This window comes from Hemicordylus capensis, chromosome 5, assembly GCF_027244095.1.
Source record: "Hemicordylus capensis ecotype Gifberg chromosome 5, rHemCap1.1.pri, whole genome shotgun sequence".
Taxonomy (NCBI): domain Eukaryota; kingdom Metazoa; phylum Chordata; class Lepidosauria; order Squamata; family Cordylidae; genus Hemicordylus; species Hemicordylus capensis.
This window is the reverse complement of record NC_069661.1, coordinates 60,527,552-60,537,136: the sequence shown is the minus strand read 5'-3', so window position 1 is coordinate 60,537,136 and position 9,585 is coordinate 60,527,552.

The following is a 9,585-nucleotide window of genomic DNA, read 5'->3' as shown; positions in this document are numbered from 1 at the left end:
TGAACAAAGAGACACCTTTTAAAGTGGTGATACTCTTATATTTAATAGGGGGAGAACAACTGGCCCTATTGAACCTCAGCACAGCATCCTTCCAGTGGCTGTTGCTGGTGTCTACCTTAAGTTTCTTTTTAGATTATGAGCCCTTTGGGGGCAGGGGACCATCTTATTTATGTATTATTTATTTTTCGATGTAAAACGTTTTGAGAATTTTGTTGAAGAGTGGAATATAAATATTCGTAGTAAGTAAGTAAGTATCCTTCTAGAGCATCTAAGAGGGTTGGGAATGGGAGGCACTGTTTTGTGGTGGCTCTCCTTCTACCTCATGGGCAGATTCCAGATGGTGTCTCTTGGAGACTGTTGTTCTTCAAAATCTGAACTTTTTGTATGGTGTCCCTCAAGGTTCCATATTGTCTCTGATGTTGTTTAGCATCTACATGAAACCGCTGGGAAAGATAATCAGGGGATTTGGTGCAGGGTGCTATCAGTATGCTGATGACACCCAAATCTACTTCTCCATGTCAACATCATTGGAAGGGGGCATAACCTCCCTAAATGCCTTACTACAGGCGGTAATGGGCTGGATGAGGGATAACAAACTCAATCCAGATAAGATGGAGGTACTCATTATGCACGGATGAAACTTGGGAGATGAGTTTGATCTGCCAGTTCTGGATGGGGTCACACTTCCCCAGAAGGAACAGGTACACAGTCTGGGGGTGCTTCTGGATCTGAGCCTCTCCCTGGTCTCCCAGGTTGAGGCGGTGGCCAGAAGTGCCTTTTATCAGCTTCGGCTGATACGCCAGCTGCGTCCATTTCTTGAGATAAACGACCGCAGAACAGTGGTATATCTGCTGGTAACCTCCAGACTGGATTACTGTAATGTGCTCTATGTGAAGCTGCCCTTGTGTGTAGTCCAGAAACTCAGGGGCGTAACCAAAGCGCTGCCATGACCCCCCCGCCCCCACCAAATTGCCACGCTGACACGGCACCCCCTCTGCGAGCTTCACCCCGGCAGTGGGCGACAGCGTGGCAGCGGATGTGTAACACAGAGCGATGCCGAGGCCTGCCGTTCGGCCTGGCGTCGCTTCTCAACTGCGAGGCGCTCCTGCGCAGTTTCAAGCTTGAAAACTGCGCAGGCGCGCCTCGCAGTTGAGAAGCGACGCCAGGCCGAACGGCAGGCCTCGGCATCGCTCCGTGTTACACATCCGCCACCGCGCTGTCGCCCACTGCTGGGGTGAAGCAAGTGAAGGCCATTGCTTTCTCACCCCCCGCCAAATTGCCGCGCTGACATGGCGCCCCCCATCCGCGAGCTTCAGCAGCAGCAGCACAGGAGGCGAGGCGGTGGCGACCCATCCGCCCTGCGCTCCCGCCTCTGTGGCCAGCCCAGCAGCCAGCCAGGGCCTTGCAGACGCCGCGGGAGGCAGCAGCCACACTGGGCTTGGGCTTTGCTCACAGGAGACTAGCGAGTCGATGGGGCGAGTTCTCGGCGCTGGGAAGCGATGGACGACTCCAGGATCATCTGCCAGAGGTGGCTCCAGGTAAAGGCTTCTTCGCAGAGCTGCTCCCCGCTCCCCCATCTTGCTTCCATCCCCCTGCCTGCCATGTGGCCATCCAAGAGATCCCTCTTCGTGCTTGCCCCAGCCTCCTAAGGGCTAAGCTGGAAGGTGATTCCGGGAGCTGCTCTCGGGAGGTGGGGCATGCCTGATGGGAAAGGCAAGCAGCGTGTCGCGAAGCCTCCCTTTCCCCCGAGATCTGCCCCAAACCTTTTTATCTGGAAGACAACAATGACTTTATTGTTCTGCAGGGCACAGGTGTGCACGCTGCCAGCTGGGCGGCACTTTGCTTGGCTCCTGCCAGTATGGGAATGGGGTGTGTGTGTGTCCTGTGTTGCTCCGGGGGGGGGGCGGCTTGGCTAGTGGTGGCTGCAGTGGTCGTGGGATCCATCTCCCCTGCATGCCAGACCCAAACAAACCTCCGCTGCTCTGTCGCAGGGAGAGGTTTGGAGGAGAAGGGAGAGATCAGGAGAGGGAAGGAATGGCAGAAGAATCCCCCCCCTGCCCACGGCCATCCCCTCACCTCAGAGGACGCACGGCAGCAGGTGGCTGCGGTAAGGGGCGGGGGGGGCAATTTCAGTGCTTGCCCTGGGCACTGTTTCCTCTCGTTACGCCTCTGCAGAAACTACAGCTGGTTCAGAATGCAGCAGCCATGTTGATCTCTGGGTCATCTCGGAGAGACCATATTACTCCCGTATTGAAAGATCTACACTGCCTGCTGATAAGTTTCCGGGCAAAATACAAGGTTTATAACCTATAAAGCCCTAAACAGCTTGGACCCTGGGTATTTAAGAGAACGTCTTCTTTGTTATGAACCCCACCGCCCATTGAGATCATCAGGAGAGAGCCATGTGCAGGTGGCTACTTGGGGACAGGCCTTCTCCACTGCTGCCCCAGAGCTTTGGAACGTGCTCCCTGCTGAAATAAGAGCCTCCCCATCTCTGACAACTTTTAAAAAGTATTTAAAGATGCACCTATTCACTCAGGCTTTTAATTAAATATTGTTTTAACAGTTTTAACATCTTTTTAAACTGTTGTTTTAAAAATTTAAATTGGTGTAATGTTTTAACTTTTACTATGTCATTTATTTTGTTTTAACTACTATTTTTTATTTTAACTAATGTTTTAACTTTTTGTTTACTTGTTGTAAACCGCCCAGAGACGTGAGTTTTGGGCAGTATAGAAGTGAGTTAAATAAATACATAAAAATAATAAATAAATAAATAAATAAATAAATAAATAAATAAATGTGTTTAGGATTGCAGCCCTTGATTGCAGCCCTAGAGACTATTTCTCTTGGTGATCTCAGTACCCGGTGGTCCTAGGAAGGTGGGGGTAAGGACAGAATTCCCAGCAAGTCAGGGAGAGCAACCAGCATTAACAGCGAGAGTGCTCTAGGCTTTTCTGAAAATCGAATTAAATGGCCAGGAGCAAGAGTTAATTGAATGAACTGAAAGACACAATGTTGTATTTCAGCTCTGAGAAACTCAAGAAGATGATTGAATAAAAGATAAAGCTGATCCAAGAATGCACACTCCTGCTGCACCTTGTGAATTACTGGTTGTTGTTGTTTTAATTAAAGTGGGAGGGTACTAGTATAGTACAAGAGCTGCTTCACATGTTACAAAGGAACAGGTTCCCATATTTCCACTGTGGATCAATGTAATCGTTTCTGAAACTGCTGAGGGAAAGCTGGAAAAGGTGCAGAAGAGGGTAGTCAGAATGATCACGGGTTGAAGTACCTTCCTTACAAGTTAAGGCTACAGTATCTGGGGAATTCTAATTTAGAAAAAAAGATGATAGAGGGGATACATGATCGAAGCTTCTAAAATTATGCACAGAGTGGAAAAAGTGAAGTAGGCTTCTCCTATCCTATTAATAGTGAGAATGAACCTTATTACTATTTGACATAATCCATTGGCAAGATCTCCACACAAACCTCATTGAAATAAACTGAAGCTGTGCAAGAACACTACCATGCAAGCATTTCAATATGGTTTGTGCAGGAAAATGTCTTGTTGGACTGTGCCTTTTCAATTTTATTTTATTTTTTTAGTAAAAGGGCATGTCAGGAGGAAGCATCTGAATATAAATTTATGCTGACTGTAGCCATTTTTAGTATCTGCAGCTGTTACATTACTAAGCAGCTCTCTGACTCTTATGTGTTTTTTCCACATCTGTCTGCTAAGCCAGAGATGCAAATGATAAAACTGAGTACCTTGAGGCGTTTTGTGGATTTGAGACACTCCCTGAACCACTGGGGCCTGTAAGGTATCAACAGATGCAACAGAACCCCATTAGTATAATCTCAACAATGGCAGATATAAAATTGTTTTTTTAGTTTTGCATCTTACTATGTGTGGTGGAAAACAATTTATTTACTATCAATTATCATCGCTGAGATTTCCATTCATGATTAAATGGGGCTACAGCATATGAGACAATACATTTGGCATATGGTTTTGAAACTTTATACATCAGGGATGAGCAAAAATTAGTCGTAAATGCTTATTTTAATTGCATTACAAGATCATGTTCAAGCAAACTCCCAGTGGAATGGAAGTTAAGGTTGGAGTAGATCCATAGGAGACTTTAACAGATGTTCCTCCAACAGCAATCTCTTCATTGTTTCAAGCAATTTCAGTATCAGATAAAATCTCTCCAACCACTCAACATCAATAGCACAGAAACGCAAGTCACAATCCTTTTAAACAGTGGGGCTTACTTCTAAGGAAGTAAACATAGGATTAGGCTGTTTGACTCCATATTAATCTTGGCCAAAACATTTAGCCCAACCTGATGTAGGAAGAATAGATTTTTCATATCCTAATATATTCATTCAACTAACAGAATCGGTTTATGGTTAGAATTGTGAGTATCCTGTTTAGTTTGAACTTACATTTTTGCTTTTAAAAACTTTCTTCTTGACTTCATGGTTCGAGGAGAGAGATCCTAGAGGTATGAACATGGTGAGGTGTTAGAGACAGCAGTGCTGGAAAACATAACCTGAATCTCCGTCCTATTCAAAGGATAATCAGCCAAGCAAATTTGTGGTAAGCTTGCTAAGCATGGATGCATGCTAAGCATGGATATGAGGCCTATCCATCAACCTTTCCTAAATTAGCAATTCCCCTAATGACTTTTTTGCATCATCCATTGAAAAAGTTCTCCTGTTGGTTTTCCCAGGCAGCTTCTCTCCATTTTGTGTTGGCCATTTGGATTCAACTTTGTGTTGTCATGTGGCATTATCTTGCATTCCTTATTCACATCCTTGGAACAAAAAATAGTACAGGTGGGGGTGGTTCATGATTCAAGAGGAGCATGTCTAGTGCCTGCTGTTCCTCTCCTGTTTCTGGTTATTTATGAAGTAATAAGAGTGCATTTGTTAGCATCACTAAATTTAGACAAATTGCCTTACTTTTGCCATTTGTTCTTGTTCTCTGTTCACTCACACATGTGTGGTTTTTTTAAAAGTTCTTGCAAGTTGTGTGCTGGGGCAGACCAGCTGCTGTGCATAATTTCCTCCACCCCCAGTAGGATGCCACAACCCCAAAGAAGTGTTCAGCAATAATATAACATCAGTTTCTCACGGGAGATCTTTGTCTAGGGTAGGGATGGTGTGTAGATTACATTTGTGCTGCCCTTACTTTCTTGTTTGCCATCACACAAAATGATGGTACTAATTGAAGTTGACTTGTGTCATTCTACCTCCATTGATCTCGGGGAGCTTGGTTGCCCCATACCATAACTACGCAGGGGATAGCATGAGACTGCAACATTTGAAGAAGAGCACAGCACCTGCACTTACCAGGTCATGTGTGGAATTGGATCCTCATGCACTGCTGAGCCCTTCAAAAGAGTCAATGGCACAAAACAAATATTTGAACAGGTGCAAAGAAGTTTTACATGCCATAGATACTTTGCAGTACAAACTTCCCAGAGCGAGTTTAAAAGATAAGGTATATGGTGGAACAGTGGTGCCTATTCTGCTGAGTTTTATGATGTGTTAGAAGCACTTCAGTTACGTTATACACAGTGGTGATGTCCTGCAATAAGGAGCATCCATTTGCCTGCCTGCCAGCCTTTCCAGATTCGTCAACTATAAATTTTTCTACATGGGGCTGCCATTGAAGAATGTTCAGAAATTGTAATTGGTCCAAAATGCAACTTCTCATTCTCAGCAGACGCATACTGACCTGGCCTCCTACAGGGGCCCATGAGGTCAGGCCAGTTTGCAGGACCTCGGAGAGCTACAACAACAACAACAAATTAATAAACTTGATTTGTTAGCTGCCCCATAACAAATTGTTCTCTGGGTGGCTAGGGGAGCAAGCTGATACTGTGGAATCCCTGCTCCAGCTTAACCCTTTCATATCTCTTAGCCCGGACTTTCTCTCTCAGGTTCCACCCCTCTGTTATATATTGTGGATTTTTAAAGGGTCAGCCACCAAGTCTACTGCTGAGCACTGTACTGTTACTCAGCCGCCTCATACCTTATGTGTTGCCTGAACTGGTGCACAAAAGGGCAAGAGATTCTTGTATGTTTGGGTCTAACCCCTTGGGTGAGTCCTGCTCAGGCAGGACAGTGGTTTGAGTTTGGGTTCCCTTCCTAGGGCCTTGTAATGTGATCAATCCTCACTACTGTTGGGGCCTGATCCTGTGCCATGGCAGCTGGTGTCAGTGATGGGGATTTGCCCAGCTCTTCCCTCTCAGGATGCAAGTCCTGGCTGTTGCTTGAGGTCAGAGCCATGACACCCTCGCTCTCAGTTTTCCTCCAGCCCCGAGGTGGGGTGGGTAGCCAGACATTAGAAGCCTTTCTCACTGACTGACCCCTTCCCCAGAAGTCTGCCCATATCCAGCCTTCTGTGAAGTTTTTTTTTTAAAATCCTTTCTGTGTCTGCACTTTGAAAATTTTTAATTATTTTAATTCCATTTCAATTTAATTATTTTCATTCTCTTTGAATTATTTTAGTTCTCCATACTTCCATAACGCAGAATGTACTTATTTATTAATTAAATGTACTTGGGTTAACATTCTTCTTCTGCACATGGCCACAATAAGCACTGCTGGGAGATGGGAGGGAGAAGGAGAGGTACAGACAAACAGCTGGCAACATTCCTTCTCCTAGAAGAGTCAGGAAATAGCAAAAGGAGTACAAAAAAGAAACTGTGGCATGTGGAAGCTCTGTTTCTCTTCCACATGCATGTCAATGCAGACAACCACAGAAATAAGTGGGGAAAGAACCCTCCATTTGGAAGCACCTGCTGTCTCTTTTAGGACCTGTGTAATGATGATTTGTGTTTTTGTATTTTGATTTTGTTAGCTGTCTGGGATAACTGGGGATGGGGCTATAGCTCCGTGGCTTGGAAAAGCATCTGCCTTGTATGCCAAAGGTCCCAGATTAAATTCCTGGCATCTCCAGGGAAGGCTGGGAAAGGCTCATAAATGAAACCTTGGAGAACCGCTGCCAGTCAGTGTAGAATCATAGGAACATCAGTGCAGAGTCATAGGAACATAGTCATAGGAACATAAGGAAGGTGCCTTATACTGAGTCAGACCATTGTTCCATCTAGTTCAGTATTGTCTACATTGATGGCAGTGACTCTCCACGCCTTCAGGCAGGAGTCTTTCCCAGCCCTACCTGGAGATGCCAAGGACTGAACCTGGGACCTTCTGAATACAAGTAGAAGGTCTACCACTGAGCTACAGCACCCTCCCCTAAGAGGAATATTTTACAGTGCTCACATGTAATCAAACCAAGGCAAACCCTGCTTAACAAAGGAGAAAATTCATGCTTTTTCCTGCAGACTGGATCTCCACTTAAAATCAGACAATTCTGAACTAGATGGACCAATGGTATGACATAGGAAGCTGCCATGTACTGAGTCAGATCATTGGTCTATCTAGCTCAGTATTGTCTTCACAGAATGGCAGCGGCTTCTCCAAGGCTGCAGACAGGAATCTCTCTCAGCCCTATCTTGGAGAAGTCAGGCAGGGAACTTGGAACCTTCTGCTCTTCGCAGAGCGGCTCCATCCCGAGAGGAATATCTTACAGTGCTCACACTTCTAGTCTCCGATTCCTAAGCAGCCAGGGTGGACCATGCTTAGCTAAGAGGACAAGTCATGCTTGCTACCACAAGACCAGCTCTACTCTCCAGGCAAGCTCTCCTCTCCAGGTGTCTTATACCATGATGTGGTATAAGGCAGCTTCCTATGTTCCTATCCTATGATAGTAAGGCAGGATTAAAAATATTTTTAATAAGCAAAACAAGTGTGGTGGTTAATACTCAACATGTAAATTGGGCAGTATCATAGGAAACATGTAAATATTAAACATGTAAATTGGGAAGAACCATGGGAAAAGTGCATTCTCTTTGGAGCTAACATATTCTCTCTTCTATGAGTTGAATCTGTGGCCGCCTTCAAACATAAGTAGTTCCATTTTGTGGTTGTCCGAATGTGTGAAACTGTGGTTGCATCACAAAAACGACCTGAGGGTTTTGAGCCAAAACCATAATCTCAACCTTTGTTTTGTAGTGAGTTTTGCTGCTCCAGCTTGAGGTTTGGGGGCAGCATCGTGTTGTCCGAATTCTGCTGCTGCTGTAACCTGAGTTTTGTGCTGTGGCTGCTGCCAAAACCATAGAGAGGGCGGCTCAGACCAGGCCAGAAATGCGCCAGCTCTATGCCTATAAAGAGCCCCTGGTGGCGCAGTGGTAAAACTGCTGCCCTGTAACCAGAAGGTTACAAGTTCGATTCTGACCAGGGGCTCAAGGTTGACTCAGCCTTCCATCCTTCCGAGGTCGGTAAAATGAGTACCCAGAATGTTGGGGGCAATATGCTAAATCGTTGTAAACCGCTTAGAGAGCTCCGGCTATAGAGCGGTATATAAATGTAAGTGCTATTGCTATTGCTATTGCTATCGCGCTTCTCGCCGCCCGCCCCTCTGAGAACCTGCCCCACCCTCTGCTGTCTCTGCACTCCTCCAGCTGTTGCCTAGCAACAGGGACACTGCATTGCCACATCCCAAGCTTCACAGCATGTCAAAGGGAAAAGCCACATGGGTGTGTGTGTGCCCAATTTCCACTGTGTCTCATGTTTCCCTCCTTTGGCAATTTGCAGGAAGGAAAAGGGTCTGGGATGACAAGATGGGCACTTTGTGAAGCGGTCTCAACTAATCAAAAAATATTTGCACAAGCACATGGAATCCTGGTGATACCATAAACCAGGCAGCCCAGAAAGTGAACACATGCCAGTGGAGTGAAGCCCGGCATCTGGGTTGAAAGGCAGCCTCTGGTATTCTTGAGTGGCTCTGCTCTATTTTTTGCACAAATGTGTAGGGGAATGGGGGCCCAGCCCCTTCCTTTGGATGCAAGCAGGCACTCTATGGCATTATTCATGAGAAGCACCATCTTTGGGTACATTGGGATGGTGTTTCAGAGGCTGAATCATTAATAATGTGTCTCCCAAGGACAGTGCTTTCATGAGTCATGCATGCAGGCCAAAGGGCTGTCACCACCCAGCCTCCTTGCTAGATCCATACAAGCCCCAGGGAAGGGTACCACACCAACACCTTTACAGGTTGCTGCAACTGGCAGACAGCAGGTGTGAAAGCACTCACTCTGGCAGTCTGGTCATCCTTTGGCACATATGCATGTTGATTTGTGCTCAGTACAGCCACCCTGCTTGCCAGGGATTGCTGAAAATAGGAGCTCTCCTCCCCACAGCGGCTGATCTGCATACACTGCAATGCTGGTCCCAGCCTGGGAATTTTCAATGTGTAGAGGAGCCATCCCTGATCTTGCCAGACTGAGCCCACAGGGAAGTGGCCAGACACATGGAACAGCCCGGAATCCTTGGGAGTCTGTAGGGGTTAAGTGTAAATGGGAAGGCAAGGAGGATGAGTTCTGTTTTTAAACAGATATACCCCACATCAGCGGGGGGGCCATAGTTGGATTGCCTAACTCATGAGGGTGCAGTCATACAGAGACCCAAAGCTCATGGAGCCTCTGGTCTCCATCCCACTGGACTGGC